At 38.0% G+C, this 24016-nt stretch overlaps 1 protein-coding gene and 2 long non-coding RNA genes across 4 annotated transcripts in view; 1 reads left to right on the forward strand and 2 right to left on the reverse strand.

The window, feature by feature from the left end:
* Positions 1-24016, forward strand: part of LOC309632767 (uncharacterized protein) — a 1168925-nt gene that overhangs the window by 537396 nt on the left and 607513 nt on the right. For both annotated transcript variants that reach the window (XR_014247049.1, XM_082400626.1), the window contains one exon: positions 8237-8713. The gene's annotated coding sequence lies outside the window, so the exon portion shown is untranslated. The remainder of the gene's footprint in view (positions 1-8236; positions 8714-24016) is intronic.
* LOC309632783 overlaps positions 1-24016 on the reverse strand; it is a 664345-nt gene that overhangs the window by 42266 nt on the left and 598063 nt on the right. The window lies entirely within an intron of this gene.
* On the reverse strand, positions 615-4009 carry LOC309632776. The gene is made up of 2 exons (XR_014247064.1): positions 2090-4009; positions 615-1736 (listed from the first exon to the last, which is right to left on the reverse strand). It is a non-coding gene; the product is annotated as an uncharacterized lncRNA (long non-coding RNA).

Below are 24016 nucleotides of genomic sequence, written 5' to 3' on the forward strand. Positions count from 1 at the left end.
ACAGAGGTAGAGGTAGAGATAAAGATTAGAATCAGTCAAAAATAATAAAATACTATATATGAGTTTAGAAAAGTGGAACCAGTTTACACGTGGGTGAGGCATCAGGGAAGATTTTATGGAGGAGGTGACTTTGAACAGAAACATGAAAAATTGAACATTTATATTTGTGGAGATACTATGATATTGGAGATAAAGCTCTGAGAGAATAAAGGTATATTTTCCCCTGGGATTCTGTCCTCAGCAGAAGGTGTGTATAGTAATGATATCATATTTGGAAAGAGAAAATACCATTTCTTTTTAAGAATTGGCATGAATTCCTCTCCTAAATGAATAGTTGTGGTAATTGCATAGGACCTAGGGAGTTGGCTAGGACTCCTTTTGGACTTGTTAGGAAAACTAAAACCAAGCTGGTTTTAAAAATTTAAACGTTCTTTTCTTTCAAGTTCTCTAGCTTGTCAAATGATTTTATAAAATTGTTGGTGTATTATAATTTTATAATATTGTCTTGGAAGAGTATATGGACCCTGCTCACATGTACTAAGGTACTAAGGTCTTTGCTATATTTAAACTTCTTCATCTCCTTTCCACTTTGTCGTACTTCTAAAACATGAGCCTTTCCTTGTGGCGGAGACAGGAATTGTAACAAGCACCTGGCACCTGAGATGCAATTAAATAGGAGGTGCAGTTTAATCATGCAGCCTATGTGGTGATTTATCTGCATCAGACTTAATCATTAGAACCTCTTTAAAAACCAGCACTCTATTTGAGCTCAATCTCCATGCTTGTCACAGGGTCTAAAGTGACCATTAGTGCCTTACTCTCTATTTCCAAATGGCATTTGGGACAGAAAGAATTTATTGAGCACATTTTCTATGTTAGCCACTGTGCTAACTGGATTATTTCAGGGCTCTTCTCAGTGATTCTGTGAGGTAGGTAATAGCATCAGCCCTTTCTCACTGATGAGACCTTGAGGCTTAGGCTAAGGAACTTGTGCAAATCTCATACCCAGGCACTGATGAGGGCAGCCTGGAAACTCAGTTCTGATTTTAAAGACTGTGTTCTCAATTACTATGTCTCCCAGGTTGCCTGAGGAGAAATTACTCTTGAAAAAGTTACACGTACGTGCATAATTACATTTCCACATGGTATATAAGGTTTTCTTTCTTTATATTCCATTGTGATCTAGCCAGCTACTTCTTAAAGGATCAAAAAAACAAGACCTTTGCCATCTTGCACTGAGTTTTAAGACTCGTACATTTTTTCTAATGTTCAAGTCAGAATGCATTGAGAGAGATTTGGAAATAAAAGGAAACTTCCTCTTCATTTTCGGAGGAATGCCACTAGATATAACCAGTTGTGACGTAGCTAGTGAGTATAATCAGCGAAACCATTGGGCCATTGATGCTATTTATCAAAATTTTTTCAGCAATTATGGTTTTGCTTTCTCTTCATGTATTGTTCAGTTCGCTGGCAGCTCAGCTTCCCTTAGGGAACCACAGAGTGTGACAGGAAGCGTATGTCTCCAACAACTAGGATTGAGCCCCTGTAGTTGTGTTAACTTCAACCTATCATTAAACCTCTTAATGCTCCAGCTTTCTCATCTTCTAAGGTGGAGTAAAAATATTTGCCTTTCAAGGTTATTTTAAAATGGAAGCAGATGATGCATGTGAAGTACTTAGCAATAGATCTGGTACATAATAATCTACCTAAAAAGTGGAAATACTGGTTTTTTAAACCTCAAACTTCTTTTTTTTTTTTTTTTTTTTAAGCATATGAGCATTGAAGAAATTCACGTTCTTTTATTTATTTATTTATTTATTTTTGGTTGTGTTGGGTCTTCGTTTCTGTGCGAGGGCTTTCTCTAGTTGCGGCAAGTGGGGACCACTCTTCATCGCGGTGCGCGGGCCTCTCACCATCGCGGCCTCTCTTGTTGAGGAGCACAGGCTCCAGACGCGCAGGCTCAGTAATTGTGGCTCACGGGCCCAGTTGCTCCGTGGCATGTGGGATCTTCCCAGACCAGGGCTCGAACCCGTGTGCCCTGCATTAGCAGGCAGATTCTCAACCACTGCGCCACCAGGGAAGCCCAAACCTCAAACTTCTGTTCCATTTTTTGTAACATGAATAATACCTACTTTCCAGGTTTGTGTGCATGCGTATGAGATGACTAAATAGAAATAATATATGTAGACAGCATAGCACCTGGTAGAATCTCAGTGAACATTGGATCCCCTCTCTTCCCATTAATTCACATTAAAAACACATTCTCGTCATCTTTATTTTCTTTTCCTAATTGATGTTCCCATCTCTTTATTGTCCACCACAACATGCTTGGCTTGTATGAAACTTACTGTTTCCAAGTTTCAACCTTAATAGTCAAGGAAGAGAAAAGCCCGCGCAAAGTGCAATTTCACCAGGAAAAGAATAAGCCACTTTTCAGGCAAAGAGATGATGAACTTAAAACGTAGGCTCCTTTTCAATATTTCAGGAAAACACTTTACATACCATTCTGGGAATGTAGCCAAAATGAGAAAGCCAAGAGTTATATCCAGCAGATATTATGAGAGGGTAAGAGGAGTCACAGATATCCAATTACTTCTATAATAAAAGTACAACATCCCATACCTTTCTATCCACATCTTTGTTTTAGAAGGAAAGGCGAGGGGTGGAGGTTATGAAGTAAATCTTTAAAGCTTATTTGGAAAGCTTCTCTCTTTTCCTCTCACTCTCTTCTGTTTTATAGTGCAGGTTTGAGCTAAAAGCCAGGAGAGCTCCTGCTCAGAGCATTATTCTTAGGAAATTCTTTGGAATCAGATTTAATAATGTACATCCATCCATTCAGTAAATTTTCTGAACACCTACCACATGCCGGGCACTGTGAATGATGCTAAGAATTCAGTCAAGGAATTGGAGGAAACTTTCTATATGCTCACACACCAAATCTACCACTGTTCATGCATCTGTACCCAAGCACTCTCTCTTTTTTCCTGTTGCGGTGAAAATAAACCCCCTCACCCCCAGCTGCCTTCCATGGTCTGTTCCTTCTGTTGGATAGTGTGTCCCATGCTTGCTCTTCTGTTCAAGGACTTCCCTCTTGCAGTTGCCCCCCATCAGTTTTCTTTCTCTTTCTGTAAGCAAGCTTATCCCTTTCGATTAAGTGGGATCCCACTTACAAAATCTATCCCCATGACTCACATCACTCTCCAAAGACAGCCCCATTTCTCTAATCCCTCTTTTGGCAAAATCCCTTGAAAGAGTTGTCTCTACTCCATTTCCTTTCCTTCCAGGCTTTCTTGAAACTGCTTCATTTTAGCATTCATCCCCATTACTCCCAAAGACTGCTCATGTCAAGGTTGTCAGGCACTGGCTGTATAGCTGAACCCAGCACTCCATTCTCAGTTCTCATGTTACTAACCCAGCAGCAGCAATAGACCCTTGGTTTCCAGGATGCCACATTCTCCTGGTTTTCCTTCTACCTCACAGGGAATCCCTCTCAGTCTCCTTTGCTCTTTCCTCCTCATCTTTCCAAGTACTAAATGCTGGAGTGCCCTGAAAGTTCTCAGACCTTTACTTTGTTTTCCTCATAAGTGAATCCATCTATTCCAATGATTTCAAATGCCAATAACTCCCAAATGTGTATCTCCAGTCTCAAAACTCTTTCCTTAACTGCACAATTGTACAGCCAACTGTTTACTTGACATTTCTACAGCCGAAACTTCACCCATCTCAAACTGAACTCTTAATTTCTACCTTTCAAACTTCTCTCCAAGTGTTTCATTTTTGATCAGTGCAACTCTAATCTTTAAACCAGGGGTCCCCAACCCCCAGGCCATGGACAGGTAGTGGTCCGTGGCCTGTTAGGAACTGGGCCACACAGCAGGAGGTGAACGAGTGGCCAGCAAGCAAAGCTTCATCTGTATTTACAGCTGCTCTCCATCACTTGCATTACCGCCTGAGCTCCGCCTCCTGTCAGAACAGTGGTGGCATTAGATTCTCATAGGAGCACGAACTGTGCTGTGAACTGCGCATGCGAGGGATCTAGGTTGCACGCTCCTTGTGAGAATCTAATGCCTGATGATCTGAGGTGGAGCTGAGGAGAGCTGCTAGCACTGGGGAGTGGCTGCAAATACAGATTGTCATTACCAGAGAGGTTTGACTGCACAGAGACCATAATAAATCAGTTGCTCACAGACCCATATCAAAACCCTATCAGTGAGTGGCAAGTGAAAACAGGCTCAGGGCTCCCACTGATTCTGCATTATGGTGAGTTGTATAATTATTTCATTATATATTACAATGTAATAATAATAGAAATAAAGTGCCCAATAAATGTAATGCGCTTGAATCATCCCAAAACCATCCCCCCCGCACTGTTCCGTGGAAAAATTGTCTTCCACGAAACCGGTCCCTGATGCCAAAAAGGTTGGGGACCGCTGCTTTAAACGATGCCAAAAATGTGGAAGTCATCCTCGATTCCTTTCATTCTGTCATCCTGTCATCCAATCTCTCAGCAAATCCAATCATCTCTACTTTAAAAATAAATACAGAATCTGACCAATGTCTATCACCTTCACAGCAATCACTGTATCGTTCTGTTGTAATCACTCTATGCCCTCATGATCTTTAACTACTGCAATAATCTCTTAACTGTTTGCCTCTGACCAGTCTCTTCTAGGGTATTCTCCATACAACAGGCAAAAGCAGTTCTTTTAAAACATAAGTCGGATCCTGTCACTCGCTATTGAAAACTCTCCAGTTTTGTTCCCAACCCAGCCAGGATAAAATGAAATGCCTTATCAACAGAGCTTCATAGTGCTCTATATCCTTCCAATATCACCTCTTCCTTCTCTCCTCCTTGTACACTCTGCTCTAGCTACAATTCCTGACTCCTAGATCCTGTTCCCTCTACCTGGAATGCTCTTCCCCCTCTTATCATCATGGGTCCGCTTATCATGAAGCCTTCCTTGATTGCCTTTGATAAAACAGACTCCATCCATCCCGACTTCTCATTGCTACAGCCCAAGAGCCCTCTTTAGTCCCTCCTATTGTGGATTCTTCATAACATCATCACATCAGTTTTTTGCCCTTTGTCTGTTTCCCACTGCTAGAACATCACTTCACTGCTGTATCCCAGTGCCTGGAAATAATGCTTGGCACCTAGTATGAACTTAGTAAATATTTCTGAATGATGAAGAATATGAATGGGGTCCTTGCCCTCACAGAATTTGCACTGTAGTCAGTGCTAATGACAAATATAAAGTAAGCAGACAAAATAGTGTATAAATTTTGAGAGGTAATTTTGATAAGTAGTTTAAAAGTAATGGCCAAGACATTGAGATGGAGATTAATGGGGGAAACTTAATTTAAATTGACTGGCTGGGGAGGATTTTCATGATGAGGAGGTGGCCATTCATGATGAAAAGGAGCTAGCCATTCTGGAATTAAAGGCAGAGCCCTCTATTTCTTACAGATGCTAGAAAGTGTAGTCATTGCAAACATTTAGTCTACGAGCTTCTGACAGCACATGTGCACACACCTTTTAGTAAAAATGTGTGTAGGAATGGAGTAGTAAAGAACATGTTTTCACTTAGCTAGTGGATAGTAGAAAGTAAGAAAATTTTGTCTGGACGTCAGTGAGATGACTGCTTACATAAATGGGAAATCCCAGCTCAGAATACATAACAGGTACGAATCCTGGCTGATACAGGTGCTTGTAGCCAGTGTACATGTTTTGGATCTCCTTGAGAAGGAATATTTATCTGAAGTTAAGGTTAGAGGTAGAATTTAAATCCTTCATTCCAATCTTATCTGGCATCAAGTTAGTAATAGATATGTGTTAAGAATATCTTTCAGGTTTGGAATTAACTAGCTAAAAAGAATAATTTCAGTGGCAGTATTAATAGTAGCCATAATTTATTGAGCACCTAATATGAGTCTGGCACCTTAAAAAAGAACTTCAATTACGGTACCTCATTCAGTTATTAGAACAATAATTTAAGAGAATTCATTCAACATGCTTAGTGCAGTGCCTAGCATGTATCGAGTGCTTATTCAATCATAGCTTTTAATAGTAATAAAATCAACCATCATTTCTTTGTTATCAGACCCATATTACAAATGAGAAAACTGATAATTTAAAAATGGTTACAGAAGAGCTGCCAAGGTTATACATTTTAAAGTGTCAGATCTTGGATTAAAATCAGATCAGTCTGCTTTTTAATATGTATTTGTGTACTGTCTTTCCCTTCCTTACATAATGATCTTATTTCTCCATCTTTCTTTTTCTTACCCGATGATTTAATATAATTGATACCAAATGAACTAAACCAGGCTCCCTTTCTGGAATATGCTAACTGACTAAGTTTTTTTAAATCAATCAAGGCTGACATGTTTCTCTTCATTCCTTCTAGCCTTCCATTTTGCTTGATTGCGTTATTGCCCTGCATCTGTTTCCAGTTCCCCCATGTCCACATATCAACCTTCCTTACACATTTTAGAAATTATTATTCAGTACCCTCCATAAGAGCTCATCTCTATCCTTTTGCAGGGCACTACTTTTCCAGCTGGCACACCGTCTCGCAACTTGTTTCCCTCTTGGTCTCAGTACATAAGTGCCAGTCTCCACTGGCAGCTCTTTCAGCAGCACTGGTGCCAGCCTCCTTCTGATGCAGGTGGAACTCCCAGGAGTAGCCATGAACTATTCCCAGCTGCCTCCTCTACTCCTGGGTCTTGCCAAAGTTTTCTTTAGACCAGCCAAGTCTCTAATCTTCAGAAAATTACTTGATGACTGCAGACGGATCTTTATGCCTCATGAGTTTTGTCCTTTCTGAACCACCCCCAGGCCCACACATGTGGAGAAATTAGGATGTAAAATGCCTATTAAAAATCTAGTTAGTGTTTCAAAATTGTAATTGCAGCTATAAAAGGCAAGTGCAAATGTTTTTGAACTATATTGATTAGTAGGGTTTACTTTTGTGACTAAAACCCAAAAATCTCTTTTCACTTTGTACTAATATGAAGGAGCAAGAGTACATTCTAGGTTCATATTTCCTTTAAGAAGAATCAGAAGTGTACTTGGCCCAGACTGAATTTTGCCCAGGCTGCCCAACCTCATGGTACAGGTACTATAGAATAGAAGATGAGATGGCTTTGGAGTCAGAAAGCCTTAGGGCTGAAGCGCAGCACCATCATAAACTAGCTGTGCTATCTTGAGAAGCTACTTAAATTTCTCTATCTAGGTCTTCTCACGTATAGCAGGGGAAAGAGTAATTCCTAATTTATAATGCTGTTATAGGGATTAATTGAGGCATTAAATGTGTAGTGTGAATTAATCTAGACTCATAAATCCAGGGGTGGAAGAAAACAAGCTTTCTTCATTTTCTTTAACTGGTAATTTCTGACTCTGAACCCTTCTTCTATTGGGCTAGTAGAGATACAAAGATAAAAACTCAATTCCATTTGTACCTGAAATTTTATTCTCACTTTCTTTAGGGAGCAATATCCACTGTTTAAGAATATCATACAGTGGTAAGATTTTGGCTCTTTGGTCTTGGTGGGAGAGTTAGCTGTTGTCTAAGGTCATAGGTTAACCCAGATGGCCTTGGAGACATCCACTGCCTCAGAGTTCATGGCCCTTTCAGACCCCAGGGTTCCCTAATTCTCTCTTCATTGCCCAGCTTGAGTGTAGAGTATTTGGTGACATTCTCTAGAGGCCCATATCCCAGGTGCCCTTTCCTCTAGCCCTGTTGTCTTTTGTTGCTGAAAACCAGGGAATAGGTTTTTTTTGGTCTCAGGATCCATGGAGTTTTCTCTCTTCCTTTGCTTCTTACTCAAGCCAAAGAAAATGTTTTACTGACAGAGGTATGGAGAGTACCCTAGATGTTTAGTCTAGGGTAGATGTTTAGTCTATATGTACAAATACCATTTTCCCATGTTTCTCTCGGAAGCATCTAGCATTATTTGTTTAGTGGGTGAGGAAGTTCTGAATACAAGTCACTCTTCCCCAAACTTTTTGAAGAAAGCAAACAAAAATTCTGTCCTCATCCCTTGAATGAAGGTTGGAAGAAGTGAGCATTAAAAGGGGCAAAATGCAGGGAAAGAAACACCTAAATTAATACTTTAAATTATTATCCTGCCTCATGTGTAAAAGCACAGTGACTGGCCCACCGAAGGTGCTCAAGAAGTTGGAGTTATTATTGACATAGAAAATTGATTCTCTAATATTGTTTTTTCTTCACAGAAACTGAATTTTCAACGCCTCTCTGTGGAGTATCTTTTGATTCTGGGCAATCACTTTGAGATGGCTGGCTGGGGGTCAGAAGAGACGTCTGTGACTGTGGAACTGAACTAATTTCTTTGGTACAAGGTGATAGAGGGGTGGAGAAGGATCCAACTCAACCTTTAGTTTTCCTGTGTACCATGGAGTCCAGCCAGCAACAAGACACAGCATCTCCGAAGCCACCAGAGACAAGATCACTGTCCAAGAGAAACATAAGCCTCTCACATATTCACCTGCTGGTATATTTTGGCTTGTGAAGCCTAACTAGTTTGCGAAGGCGTGCCAACGAGCATGGCATTTGCTTGTGTGGACAGACTAAGGATAAAGTGGTCAAAGGATAAGAAGGTGATGACTAGAAGAACAAAGATGTCATAGGAGCCAGACTGATAATAACAGCAGGAGTTCTGCAGGACACAGAAAATATGACTGTCTCCTCAGGTAAGTAATAACAGCTTATATTCGTGCAGTGCTTTTCAGTTTTATAACACTTTTATATACCTTACTTTTCTCTTACACCTTCATGACATTGGTCTAAAAATATGTTAGTGGTTCTTATAATTTCTGCCTTATGGATGGAAAAAACCCTGAAGCTCAGAGGAACTTACCTGAGCTCAAACAACTAAGAAACAGTCCAGAGCTCAAGAGAGCAGTGCTTTTTCCATGAAACTCCACAGTCTCCTGAAGTACCTGGAAAAGCTCCCCCTGCCTCTAGTTTTTGATCTCTAATCTTAGGGTTGACAGGAGCTTTATATGCAATGCTGGCTACTTAAAATTACTCCTTTATGAGACTTCTCGGTTTCTGATATGGGACAATAACTGCTTGAAGGAATTCTGAACATTCAGATGAAAGGCTTTGTTTGATTTTTTAATGGTATTTGATATTTGGATCAGTTTGTGTGCTTGACCATAGCTGTCTCTCTTTTTTACAGTTTGATCTTTTATCATGCATAGACTAGTATCTTAACCTTGTTATGTTTTATTAATTATTTTCTATTTTGCATAATACTTTTGAATGAGAATCAGAAAGCATGGAGAATAAAATGGTGTGGTTTTCAATATAAGCCTTGCCACAAGCAAGAGTAACTGACTAGATTCTGATTTTACTATCTATGTTCCTTTCATTAAGTTCCTCAAAGAGCCTTAAGGAATCTCAGAGCAGATTTTCCATTCGATTCCCACTAAATATCTTGATCCTAAGTTGAGTCAGCTAGAACACCCTGGTAATTCAACTTTAAAAAAAAAAATCAGTCACTGAAGATGGTATGCCAGGTTAACCACAGACATCATTTTTAATTCTAAAAGATGCTCTGGAAAAGCAATGTAGACTCTGCTTTCTAGAGTGTAGACGACTGACTAGTGAATGACCTTATGATCAAGCTTCTTTCCAACCCTGGGAGAATACTATAGCTAACAAGTTGTCTTTAAACTGGACTCAGAAAATTTAGTTTGTTCTTCGACCTCTAACTGATACCTATAATTCCTAAGGGGTGATAGAGTGAAATGATAAAGTCACTCTGTTAATGAAAGTACCCAATATCTTCACTTTCTTACACTTCAGATTTTGCCTTTGACCTTGGCACTTGGTGTTTGAAACTTTTACCTCTCCCTAGCTGACTTGGACATGTCCCTCCATCTCCTACTACTCCAGGAGTACATAAGCAGCATAACTTATATTAGCATGAGTGCCTTGGGATTCTGTTCTGATTCTGGCTATTTGTCTGGTACTCAGTCTGCCTGCTCTGTGGGAAGAGCAGTGAGAAAGACCTCACTCACAGGTCAACCTTACTGTGAGCTGAAGTAGCAGGTTTGAAATGCTTCACCTCCAGCTGGTACTATCTTTAGACAAACAGCCTAATGGGAATCCCTATGGTGGATCATTTCTATAAGGTGAAAGATAAAACAGCCCTAGCTAAGATAGTGTTGCAATCAAAGCATTCCCTAAAACAGTGGTATGAGCAAAGTGAGGTTGTGTTAAAAGAACACACTGCTTTTCTTCAATTAAATTGTATGCTTTGAGCTGTGAGTCTTCTCAATCTTATATTAAGAGATATTGGCCTTATTTTATTTCTTCCTACTTTGGTTTCTTTTGCTCAGTTGTAACTGTGATTTAATCACATATACTGCAGACTTATTGAGATTATACATTGTTATAATCTACTCCAGTGTAGTTAATGCTTCTTCATTTTCCACTGAGTCCCAAAGTTACAGCAGATTTCTCTCTGCTATTGAGAAGCAAGGTAGGGAATGCAGGAGGCAATGCTGGTTAAGCTTATATTCTTTAACAACAGAAACAGTTCCACTGGAGGGGCCACAAAATAAAAGACATTTATCTAAGTACCTACTCGATATATTTTTTAAAGCATAGTCCATTCAACGAAAACTGTATGTTGATTTGTTTACGTGCTCTGTCATCATAATAAGTCAGGCTGTTTGGTATTTGTAATTGATGAAATCCTACCACTCAATTTGTAGAACTATAGTTATTACTTGTTCTTCAGCTAAAAAGGGATGGTTTCTTATTTTACACTATGAAGCATTTTTGCTTTTCAGTTGAAAGGGTAAAACAACAGAATTTGAACTGTCTTACAGGATAATCGCTACCATTACGAAAATCCTGACATAGAAAGAAACTTGAGAGGCCATCGGTCTGTCCTTTTTCTTGTCTTATGTTTACACCAAAACCTTCAGGAATGCCTTGATTATACAACATGTTATTTTTGTTTTCGGCTTACATGTAATTTAATTGCTAATCTGTTATCCTTGGAGGTACCATATCTTTCTATTTGCTGTCTTGGATCAAGATATAGTGTATCCCCTTATAATGGCACACTTAATATTAACCTCTTGTGTAGGCTGAAGGATACTTGTAACCAAATAATATAGGGTGCTTATTAAAATATAGAGTCCCTGAACCTAGAAATTTGCATTTTAATAAGCACACCAGAAAATTGTAATGTGACTTTGAAGATTCACTCATAAAACTATTTGTATATGACCCCAAAGGTGCATGACATATGGTTATATATAATTTGTCACTTCACTGAGTCACTAATTAGAGTCATGGGCCCTAGATTTAGAGCGTGTGTCCTTAGTGAATGAAGGAGGGAATGTGGCTACTCTTTGCATCTCAGAGTGGCATTCGCTCTTTACATGTGAACTCCGGAGAAGCCTTGTTCTACTGCATTTTATGAGAAAGTTAGGCGCTTTTCGAATGTTTGAGATATTCTCAGGACCCTCACCAGTATCAAGATTCTGCTGTTTTGTAACTTAAAATGCCTTAAAAAATTATGTTTTGGCTAACTTTTTCGGCTGGTTTCTTCCTCACAGTCTGCACACTCCCTCTAGAGATTGCAGCATGTATGGCATGGTTACCTGCACATACAGAAAGGGTTCACGTCTATGATTCCATGATGAGTTGTTATTCCATATATTAGCCAGTGGTACCTTTCCATTATTTGCTAATATCACTTTATTCTCATTCAATTCACAGTCCATTTGATGCCTAATTTAAAACATTCCTGTCTACCTCTTCATGCAGATCATTATTAACTGCTTAAAAATAAGGACAGATTAATTTTGCTTCCATTATTTTCCCAGCCACTTAACATTTTGCAAGTCACTGCTACTCTAGGTTTCTTGTCCTTCTTATGGTTTATCCTATGAAGCATATTTTGTGTACAAAATGTGTTAATTTCCCAAGCTAGAACTGACTGGTAAAATTGGGTCCAGCATATTCCTTCAGCCTTTAAGTTTGATATACATTTAAGGAAATCAGTTTAGCTTGCTCAGATTTACTTATGTAGAATATTTATGGTTTATTTGTTAATGCAATCTTTTAGTGAGATTTTAAAAGCCCTGTGTGTGTGTGTGTGTGTGTGTGTGTGTGTGTGTGAGAGAGAGAGAGAGAGAGAGAGAGACCTTTATTGATTCCCCTACTCGATGCTAATTGCCATCATCATTCTTGTCCTTTTTCAGAAAAGGTCGTGTCAACAAATAATAGTCCTTGGAAAACAAACATAATGCCTGATAGGGATGATCTGTGCCCAAATATGAGCAGATACTTGACTAGTTCCAATATAACTGCTGTTCTAAGGTGCTGTCATCAACCTGAGATAAGAGGTGCAGGCTGGCTTGCATTTATTCTATGTAGGTGTGAAATAGTTATGGCTTCATTGGCAATAAGTGAATGAAGTGCAGTATGCAAAGCCAAGCGTTCAATGTAGAACAGAATCCTCCTTTTTTTTATCCTATTTTGATTAAGTTATAAATATAGAAAAGTCTCTATTGTTAAATCAATCCAATACAACATTTACAGTACCTACTAAGTTCAGAGCATTATGCTGGATGTGGAATAATACAAATATTATACGTATTAAAGATCACATAGAATTTTACAGTTTTCCTCAACAATGTATACCTTCATTATAATTGTCACATAATAAAATATGAAATGTTACTGTTTCTTCTTTTACACTTACTGACTCACTGAGTATTTCACTATTGATTCCTAAGGGCTTTTAAGAGTGCCTGGTACATACTACATGTTCAATAAATATTAGTTGAAGAAACACATCACTTCCACCATATTATGTTGGTCACATGGGTGCCAGCCCTCTTTGAGTGTGGGAGGGACTATATGACTGTGTTATACAAGGGAGTGAGGATCTTTGGGGGAAATCGTGGAGGCAAGCTACCGTAAACTGCATCCACATACTCACAAAATTATCCACAGCATCAAATTTTCCACACATATGACCTTCCCACCTAGTGGAAGAAAACGCTAAAGGCAGTCTACTAGGGCCATGCCTTGCTTGTTTACATGTACTTTCTTTTACTCCCTCTCAGTAAGGATTTCTTGGAAGAACCAGGACATGTGGAAGGAAGTCAGAGTGTGATGTCAACTTACAGTGGTACTATCATACTTAGGGTTACTTTTTCTTTCTTCCTTCTTCTGACCCCAGTCAATGCTTAGCTGTCCTCACCATCTCTTGTTCCCCATATCTAGTCCACCAACAAATTTAAGCAAATAAACCTGTTTTATAACTCTTGAATTCATTTACTTCTTTCCATTTTCATTATCAGCCTAGTTTAAGCTACCACATCTCTTTACTGAGCCAACTACAAGAGCCTCACCATTCTTCTCCCGGCAATGACTTCTATCTCCCTCCAGTTAATTGTTTAGGAATAGTCAGAGTTAGCTTTTAAAAATGCAATTTCAATAATGTCTTTCCTATGTAAAGCCCTTCAAGAATTAATGTAAGAAACAAAATCTTTGCCAGGACCTCCATGCTTTAAATTATCTGGCTTCTTTCTTCATTCCCTAGATCGTATTTTGCCTCTGTGCCCTTCTTTTTCTGTGTTCCAGCTCAGTGGTCTCATGTGATTCCTCAGATGTCCCATGTTCTCTCTTAACTTAAGCCCCCAATACAGGAGTTCTCTCCCCACCCTTTGACCTAGTTAACCCCTCCCCATCTCTCAGGTGTCGGCCAATTTGTCTTTTCCTCATGGGAGTCGTTCTGATCTTTGGACTTACTCAGATTCTCCAGATGTATTCTGTCAACATTTACTATACTTTTTCCTAGTAGGACTCATTACAGTTTATATATTTGTGTGATTTCATTTGATTAATTTATTTCTCTATACTAGACTATAAGCTTCATAAGTCAGGTATGTGTCTATTTTATTTTTGGCTTTTGTTGGATCTCCAGAATACATAGTAGTGCTTCAAAATATTATATAAAAGAATGGATGGATAAAACTCAATTCATTTTCTTCTCTTGGGAGGAAAGTAAATCTGTCACTGGAGAGCTGTGTGGTTTTTTTTTTTTTCCTCTCTCTCTCATTTATACATTCTCATGATGTGAGTCATGAAAATGCCCTTTCTTTGGTTTGACTTCATGCATCAGATAAGAACTATACCCTTAGGGAAACAATAAGGAACAAATCAAAGCTAACTGATGTGCAAAGTTATTACCATGGTGAATCTCCACTACAGTCTTCATCTTATCTCCTTCCTTTTCTGATAGTACTTTTTCATCTGTTCTTTTCATAATGAGAGCTATTTATGATTTCTCCCATTTTTGGTCTAAACAAGAGAATAGATGGTATACTAAAAGATTGAACTGTGTTGAACATTAGAAGGCAAAATACATGCATACTTATCTTTTGAGTCAGATCAAAGCAAACTTCTTCAGCAATGTTGGTGTGTCAAATTTCTGTTCTATTCCAGCCACTGATTTAGGGATTTCATCTCAGATTTCTCAATAAATATCATAGGAAATCTTTGAAAACCTTATCAAATATTTCAATTGTAAAGAGAAAGAGAGAAAGACTCAGAGAAATTAGGTAACTTCCTTAAAGTCACCCTAGTTTAATGTAGGATCTGGGATTGAAACCTAGCTCTCTCTAGTTAAAAACAAGAGCCAGGAAAGATACTCTTTAAATATGGCTCAATTCAGAACATCAATAGAACAGATGGGCTCCCCTTGTAGAGATCATCACTCTAGCTCAGAAAGTTAGAGGACTCGCAATGGGCTTCTGCTTCCTTCTTTGGTCCATTTTTAGCCTATTATAACTTATTTATGACATAAGCTTAGTATGTGTTTGTTTATGCCAGATACTATCATCTCAGTAATTGAAGAATTTTATTCCATGTCTACTCAAACACTACTTGGAAATGCAAAGAAGAAATATTAAGCAACTTCATTCTACTGGTTGATATAGCACTGAATAGTTAAAGTAACTTCTAGGAGCAAAACTTCACCTTATCTCTTTTCACGAAGATCTCACATCAAGATATACAGAATCTATCAAAAGATTCTACTCTGACCACATCCATCTCTTCACAACATTCTCAGCCTCTTTTTCATGTACCAGACTTCCATACCAAGATGCTGGTGTGAATTTCCTTTGCTTCTGTTACCAAACTGAGGTTTGACTGCTCATGGCTCAAAAGCTAGTACTCAAGAGACAAATGTTGGTTGGAAAAGAAGGTTGCTTTATTTAGGAGACTGGCAACCTGGGGAGAAGGTGGACTCATGTCCAAGAACCAGCTCTAAAGATTCTGCTCCACCATGACAGTCTTTAAGGAAAAAAGGGGGAACATAACAGCAGCTAATCATTTGGGGAAAGGGTCAGTGTCTTCATCATTTTTCCACTGTGTGCAAACTAGCTGGCTCCACTATTCTCCTTTTCTGATGCTATCTTGGTCACGTAGCCTAGTCACAAGACTGATGGAGAAAAGGTCTTTATCCTTTAATCACATACTCACCATTTCCCTTCCCTTAAAATAAGAAAAGAATCAGTGTGTTAAGCAAGGCCGAGCAAAGATCTTGGAAAATATACAGAAGCCTAAGGGTCTTGGAATTTAGCTAGTGTAAAGGTTAGGGGTTAAAATATAACGAGGCTCTAAGGTCAAGAGGCTGCTTACACTTCCATGGCTTTCCCAAAACTGCCAAAACGTTATCCTGTAATCTCAACCCAGTTGAATTCTCCAGTTTAAAAGATTAACCTTGAATTTCTATTTCCAACTCAAATTCTCTGGTTCAGGTCATCCCCTTCAAGTAGTGAGATCCCGGGGCGTTACTTCCTAGGTCCCAAGTAATTTCTAAACTGTATCTCATTACTGAAGTCTCTAAGCATTGTTAAATGTTTTGCACTAGCTCATTCAATTTTTTTTTTTTTTTCTGTTGCAAAGAACTGAATGTATTTAACTTATATGACATTGTGGAAAGGGCTTGTATCTGTATTCACAATCCCAAAACATCATAGATTTTTCTCCCCTAACAGACTTGTAATAGGAGACTGAGATAAGTCAGCTTCTCCAGTGTCACAGTTTCTTTATGAGTAAATAAAATGGTTTGAATCACTAAAGATTCCTTTCAGCCCTAATGAACTCTGCTTCCTTTTCCCAGAGACTTAGTTCATACATCTACTAGGCATTCACCAGAAAGAGCTGAGGTTTTCAAATGACAAAAGCAAACAGAACCCTCAAATTCATGGATAGAGCACAAAAGAGAATATTTGTAGCCCCTAGCAGTACTTCTTGGTGAAGTTGAAATTCTGGCACCATGTTTTTTCAGGGAATCATACGAAAGGATAAAATAAAAAGTTTTCCCTAAACCACTGATCAACAGGATAATTGTGTAGTTAGCCACAAGTGCAAGAAAGCAGGATCTAATGTGGCTGTACAGTTGTAGAGTATAGGAACTTTGATAAGGCTAATGAAAATGAATTTTCCCTTGGCATGGATATCCACGTAAGATATTTATTTTCCATTTTGGAGGAAGCTAAAAAAAATCAAATCAAATAATTTATTGCTTACTTTTTCCTTATGTGAGCTTGCAGAACTTGGCAGTAGCAACAGATAAGCTGCCATTCCATACTTCTCTCACATAGCAAGAAGAGCAGTGTCCTGAGTAAAGATGTGAGTCTCAGAGGCCTACAGCTCTAGATTCAGATCTTGTCTGTGCCACTTGCCAAGTGGTTAAAGGATCTTAAATGGAATGGAATTTACAGAAAATATTGATGTATATACATGAGAGTATAGATGGATTTTGTAAATAATATTTTTATTATTTTGCCATGGGAAATAAAGAAATAATCATCAAAAAGTTAAAATGTTGAGACTTAGAATGTTCCCTTTAAATAAAGAAAGCAGATAAACTCTCATTCTCTTTAGTAAATGCTTCCATATTTTGCTTCAGTGCTTACAAACTCTACTTCACTAAATAAGATTTAGATATTTTTTAATAATAAACTAGTCTTAGGAGTGGATAAACTAATTTTAAATGAATTATGACTTCTGCACAATCTTTAGATAAGAAGGACCAATGGTAAGAATAGCCTCTTTATGAAGACAGAAACACAACAAAAGCTGTATGAAGCAACTGAGCAATAATCATAGACTTGGCTTGAAGGAAGTATGTCCTGTGTTTTAATTCATGCCCTGAAGGTCAACTCCTTGGACTCATCCCCTTCACCAAGCTACAAGAGATAGAGAGGCTAAGCTGTTGTTCTCTTGGACAAGATATTGTCCAAGAGAAGTCACTAATATCCTTTGCCAAGTGGAGTCTCCCACAGTATAAAAGTATCTTGCTTTTGGAACTAAAGTAGGAGATTAGATAATATGAGTGATGGATGCTATTACTTTCTACTTTCCCAATGAATTTACTAATAAATAAGCCTCTACTTTTAAACATCTAAATATGATGAATAACAAATTTAGCTAACCCACAGTAAATGGTTAAAGATACAGAAACAAGTTTATTTCCACTGCTGAAATCATTGTCACATGAGCTCAGCTTTTGGTCTGAAGATACACGCCATGACATAATTTGGAGAGGCTGAAGTTTGGTGTCTTAAGCCCAGCAAAAGCAAGTGACAATGAATTAACACTGTAACACTTCTCCCACCTTCACCAATACTTAAGATTCAGTTCCATGATTAGCGTTGAAACTTGGAAAAAGTGACAGTCAGAAAGCCTTCCTAAGCATCTTATGACTAGTACAGGATCTCTCAGAGATAGTGGATCATGCTGAAATATCTCTGTTAATCTTTCAATTAATTTGGTGCAATTCAGAAAAGAAACTGCTTATTTGAGAAACTGCATGTAGGTCATTCTAATGAATAGAGTGTATATGAACGAGTGAAGGCAATGTAATGAAGAAGGAAGTAGGTACAAATCTTTAACGACATTGTGTACTGAGCTAAGGATTATTTATTTTATCCATAGATTATAGGTAGAATGGCCAAACATTTCAGTTTGACTAGAGCAGCTCTTACTTCTGCCTTTTGGCACAGAATAATTTGTAATACCATCACCTTTCACTCTCAAAAGTGTATTTGTTTGGAGGACTCTGGGGATGTGGTGGCAGTAACAACACAGATTTTAAATCTCTCCAAATTCCCCTGTAAAAATATTAAGACTAACAACGCATGGACAACATTGCAACCAAAGTATGTGACACGCTATCCCCACCCCGTATTACACATTACAAGCAGCTGAAGATAGTTCCATAACCTAGGTGATATTAGAATCTGTGCAGGACTTGAGAACAGGAGATCTGAAAAATAAGTAATAGATAATTCAGTGGAAATCGCAGTAGGTTAATTTTGGGCCAGAAAGTAGAAGAATGAGATTTGCTCATCCATAATGAGTGATTGCATACGACACTGGTGAGATTTAAAGGGGCTGAAGCATCCTGGTCTCTCTGATTCCTGAAAACCGACTTCCAGTTTCTAGTTCCACATGTATGGAATTTGGAAGTGCCACTCTGTCCGAATAACAAGCGTAAAGCTGAACAGACTGAAAAAATCAATTCTTCCTGGATCTGTGAGAGGAGAGATCACAGGGCAAGCTGCTATCGTGAAGATTAGAGAGTCAGACAGGTGAATACAGGGAGCCATGGCTTACCGGACAGAGACGCATGAGCACAAACTACCCAGAGAACCAGTGCTGGGGTAGGAAAACCTGCACTGTAATTGACGAATTGCTGGAGGCTCTGTGCGGACAACTCTGAGAGTTAAAAACTTCAGGGGAACCCAGTCCTGGGGACCCCACAATATTGTGAGATTGATCTCTAAGAGCCTGACCAAATTCCCATAGTAAATATCAGAGAAGTATCCCCTCCTCTTTCTGGCTGGAGGAAGGGAAAAGGAATCAGTTGTGGTGTGCATCACTTCCCTGGTGGCGCAGTGCTTGGGAATCTGCCTGCTGATGCAGGGGACATGGGTTCGAGCCCTGGTCCAGGAAAATCCCACATGCTGCAGAGCAACTAAGCCCGTGCGCCACAACTACTGAGCCTGCGCTCTAGAGCCTGCGAGCCACAACTACTGAAGCCCGCGCGCCATCATCTCATATAGATACAAAATAAAAGAAAAAGTATTTTTTCCTTGTGATGAGAACTCTTAGGATTTACTCTCTTAACAGCTCTCATATCTAACATACAGCAATGTTAGTTATATTAATCATGTTGTACATTACATCCCTAGTACTTATTTATCTTAAACTGAAAATCCGTTCCTTTTAATTACCTTCATCTAATACCCCCTTCCCCACAATCCCTTGTACCTACAAATCTGATCTCTTTTTCTATGACTTTGTTTGTTTGTTTGTTTGAAGGATAATTGACCTACAACACTGTGTTAGTTCCTGATGTACAATATAGTGATTCAATATGTCTATGTTACAAAATAATCACCATAAGTCTAATTGCCATCTCTCACCATACAAAGATATTACATTATTAATGACTGTATTTCCCATACTGTACATTTTCATCTCTGTGATTCACTTATTTTACACCTGGAAGTTCGTACCTCTTAATTTTCCTGACCTATTTCACTCATACTTCCACCTCCTCTCCCCACTGGCAACCACCTGTTTGTTCACTGTACCTATGATTCTGTTTTTGTTTTGCTATGTGTATTCATTTGATTTGTTTTCTAGATTGCACATATAAGTGAAATCACACAGTATTCATCTTTCTCTGTCTTATTTCACTTAGCATAATATACTGTAGGTCCATCCATGTTGTCCCAAATAGCAAGATATCATTCTTTTATATGGTTGAGTAATATTCCATTGTATATATTTACACCAAATCTTCTTGATTTTTAATTGAAATATAGTTGATTTACAGTGTTCTGTTTCAGATATACAGCAAAGTTATTCAGTTATACATATATATAAATATATATATTCTTTTTTATATTCTCTTCCATTATAGGTTATTACAAGATATTGAGTATAGTTCCCCATGCTATACAGTAGGTCCTTGTTGGTTATCTATTTTATATATGATAGTATGTATATTTTCCCAAACTTCTAATTTATCCCTCCCCAACCTTTCCCCTTTGGTAACAATAAGTTTGTTTTCTATGTCTATGAGTATATTTCTGTTTTGTAAGTAAGTTCATTTGTCTAATTTTTTTAGATTCCACATATAAGTGATATCATATAATATTTGTCTTTGACTTTCTTCACTTAATATGATAATCTCTAGGTCCATCCATAATTCTTTTTTATGGCTGAGTAATATTCCATCATGTATATATACCACATCTTCTTTATCCATCCATCTGTTGATGGACACTTAGGTTGCTTTCGTGTCTTGTCTGTAAATAGTCCTGCAATGAACATCGGGGTGCATGTATCTTTTCAAACCATGGTTTTCTCTGGATATGCCCAGGAGTGGGATTGAGGGATCATGTGGTAGTTCTACTTTTAGCCTTTTTAAGGAAACTCCGTACGGTTTTCCACAGTGGCTATACCAATTTACATTCCCACCAACAGTGCAAAAGGGTTCCTTTTTCTCCACACCCTCTCCATCATTTATTATTTGTAGGCTTTTTGATGATGGGCATTCTGACCGGTGTGAGGTGATACCTCATTGTAGTTTTGATTTGCATGTCTCTATAATTAGCGATGATGAGCATCTTTTCATGTGCCTTTTGGCCATCTGTATGTCTGGTCAATTAATCTATGACCAAGGAGACAGGAATGTACAATGGAGAAAGGACAATATCTTCAATAAGTGGTGCTGGGAAAACTGGGCAGCTACATAGAAAAGAATGAAATTAGAACATTCTCTAGCATCATACACAAAAATAAACTCAAAATGTATTAAGGACCTAAATATAAAAACAGATAATATAAAACGCCTAGAGGAAAACATAGGCAGAACACTCTTTGACATACATTGCAGCAATATTTTTTTGGGTCTGTCTCCAAAAAGGTTGTCTTTTTGTTTTGCTTATGGTTTCCTTTGTTGGAAATTAAATAATTAAAAAGTTAATTTATCAAGATCACAGGATACAGGTCAATACAGAAAATTCAGTTAGATTTCTTTATGCTAGCAATAGTTGGAATTAAAATTTTAAGAGATCAATTCCAGTAGAATAAAAACTAAAGTAATTAGGAATAAGTTTAGCAAATTATTTACAAGACCTGAAAACTACAAAATTTTGCTCAGAGAAATCGAAGAATGTCTAAATAAATGAAGTTATCATATTCATGAGTCAAAATTGTTAAAAGTGTCATTCAGCTCCAAATTGTTCTTTAAATTCAATATAATTCCAATAAATATCCGAGGAGGCTTTTTTATAGATACTGATGAGCTTATTTGGAAATGTGTTGGAAAAATAAGATAGCTAAAACACCCAAAATACCTCTGAAAAAGGGGAACAAAGTTGCCAACTTGCCATAACTGATTTTAAAGCTTACTGTAAAGATACAAAAATCAAGACAGTTTGTGTTGGATCAAGGATACAAGAGTAGATAGACTTGAAGTAGACTCACACATATAAGGTCAATTGATTTACTTTTTGACAAATAGGCAAAGGTTAGAGAACATGGAAAATATTGAAGATAGTCTAAGAAGGTCCATCATAAGCATAATAGGAGTATTAGAAGAACCCTAAAGCAAGGAACTATTACCAAAACTAAATAGTTTCCTTTATGAATATTTTCCCAAAACATATAAATATGTATAAATATACACACACTAGGTTCTTCATGACCTTTTTTTTCCTTAGATTCCATATATATGTGTTAGCATACTGTATTTGTTTTTCTCTTTCTGACTTACTTCACTCTGTGAACCTAGTGGCAAGATGGGAATAAAGACACAGACCTACTAAAGAATGGACTTGAGGATATGGGGAGGGGGAGAGTTGAGATGTGACAGGGTGAGAGAGTGTCATGGACATATATACACTACCAAATGTAAAATAGATAGCTAGTGGGAAGCAGCCACATAGCACAGGGAGATCAGCTCGGTGCTTTGTGACCGCCTGGGGGGGTGGGATGGGGAGGGTGGGAGGGAGACGCAAGAGGGAGGAGATATGGGGATATATGTATATGTATAGCTGATTCACTTTGTTATAAAGCAGAAACTAACACACCATTGTGAAGCAATTATACTTCAATAAAAATGTTTAAAAAATAAATAAATAAATAAAAAATAAATCACAAAACTTAACTATAACTTAAAAAAAAATACACACACACATATTAGAAAAAAACATGCCACATACTTGAGAATATTGACCCAGAATGATCAACATCAAGAGATGTCCTAGTAAATAACCAGTAAAATAAATGGAGTTTAAAGTCATAGAAAAAAAAATCCTTTGGACACCTGGGCAAAAAGAGAAAGTAACTTATGAAGGAAAAAAGTTAGATAACATTCAGGCTTGTCGACAGCAACACTTTATGCCAGAAGAAATGAGACTCAAGGAAAGAAATTTTTTTTTAATACTATAGAAATGGAATCATATAGTATTGGCTTTATTTTTTAATTTTTTAAAAAAATTTTTATTTATTTATTTATTTATTTTTGGCTGCATTGGGTCTTCGTTTCTGTGCGAGGGCTTTCTCTAGTTGCGGCAAGTGGGGGCCACTCTTCATCGCGGTGCGCGGGCCTCTCACTATCGTGGCCTCTCTTGTTGCGGAGCACAGGCTCCAGACGCGCAGGCTCAGTGGTTGTGGCTCACGGGCCCAGTTGCTCTGCGGCATGTGGGATCCTCCCAGACCAGGGCTCAAACCCGTGTCCCCTGCATTAGCAGGCAGATTCTCAACCACTGCGCCACCAGGGAAGCCCAAGGAAAGAAAATTTGAGCCAAGGATTTCATATCCAGCAAAACCTGTTTTTAAGTGCAAGGGGATCAAAGAATTATCAAAATTAAATGAATTAAGAAATATTTTCCTAATAATCTCTTCCTAAAGAATCTACTAGATAAGCTTCAGACAACTAAAATGATAGACAAATGCTTAAGTATAGGTCATGAATATCAAACATATAATTACTTATAAGACTAAGACTGAATGAAAATTGGGAGAGAGTATAGTATGTATGGTCATGTGTTTGTTATGATGTAGAAATCATGAGCCATTATGAAATGGGGGTAGAATAGGCATAGTGTATACAAAAATTGTAACTATTTCAGGAATCATAAGGGTGATAGTCATCTTAATATTGAAATTTCAAATCCGTTGTGTTTTTTTGTATTGTGGGATGTATTAGTTTTCTAGAGCTGCCATAACAAAGTACCACAAACTGGGTGTCTTAAATGACAAAAATTTATTGTGTCACATTTCTGGAGACTAGAAGTCTGAAATCAAGGTGTCAGCATGGTAGGTTTCTTCTGAGGGCTGTGAAAGAGACTGTGTTTTCTGACTCTGGTAGCCTCGGGCATTCATTGATATGTAGGTAGGGTTCTCCCTGTGGCTTCACATCATCTTCCTTCTTTTTGTGTCTATCTCTGTATCTAAATTTCAATTTATTTTAAGGACACAGTCATATTGGATTAGGCCCACCCTGATGACCTCATCTTAACTTGATCATCTGCAAAGACCTATTTCAGAATAAAGTCACATTCATAGGTACTGGAAGTTAGGACTTCAACATCTTTTGGGAGACAAATTCAACACACAACATGGGATAAATCAAATGAATAATCACAAAAATTTAATTATATTGTACTTTTTAACCTAGAAAAGAGAGTTCTCAGTATGGAAAAAGTATGTAAGATCTAACATAAGTAAAATTTATTGTTCCAAGTCTGTATCAGTTTATTCTCAACTGTGTGTTGGTGGGCAAGGGGTGGGGTGCATGCACACTCTGGCTTTTTTCACTGAGAAGGCCTAGAACCAATATAAATCCATAGTCCAAGATATACAGCATGTTTAGCATATTATATTTACCTCCCAAAGCATATGTACGTCTGCAAATGAGCCAG

The sequence above is a fragment of the Balaenoptera borealis genome, assembly GCF_965194805.1.
Source record: "Balaenoptera borealis genome assembly, chromosome: 8".
In the NCBI taxonomy this organism is placed as follows: Eukaryota; Metazoa; Chordata; class Mammalia; order Artiodactyla; family Balaenopteridae; genus Balaenoptera; species Balaenoptera borealis.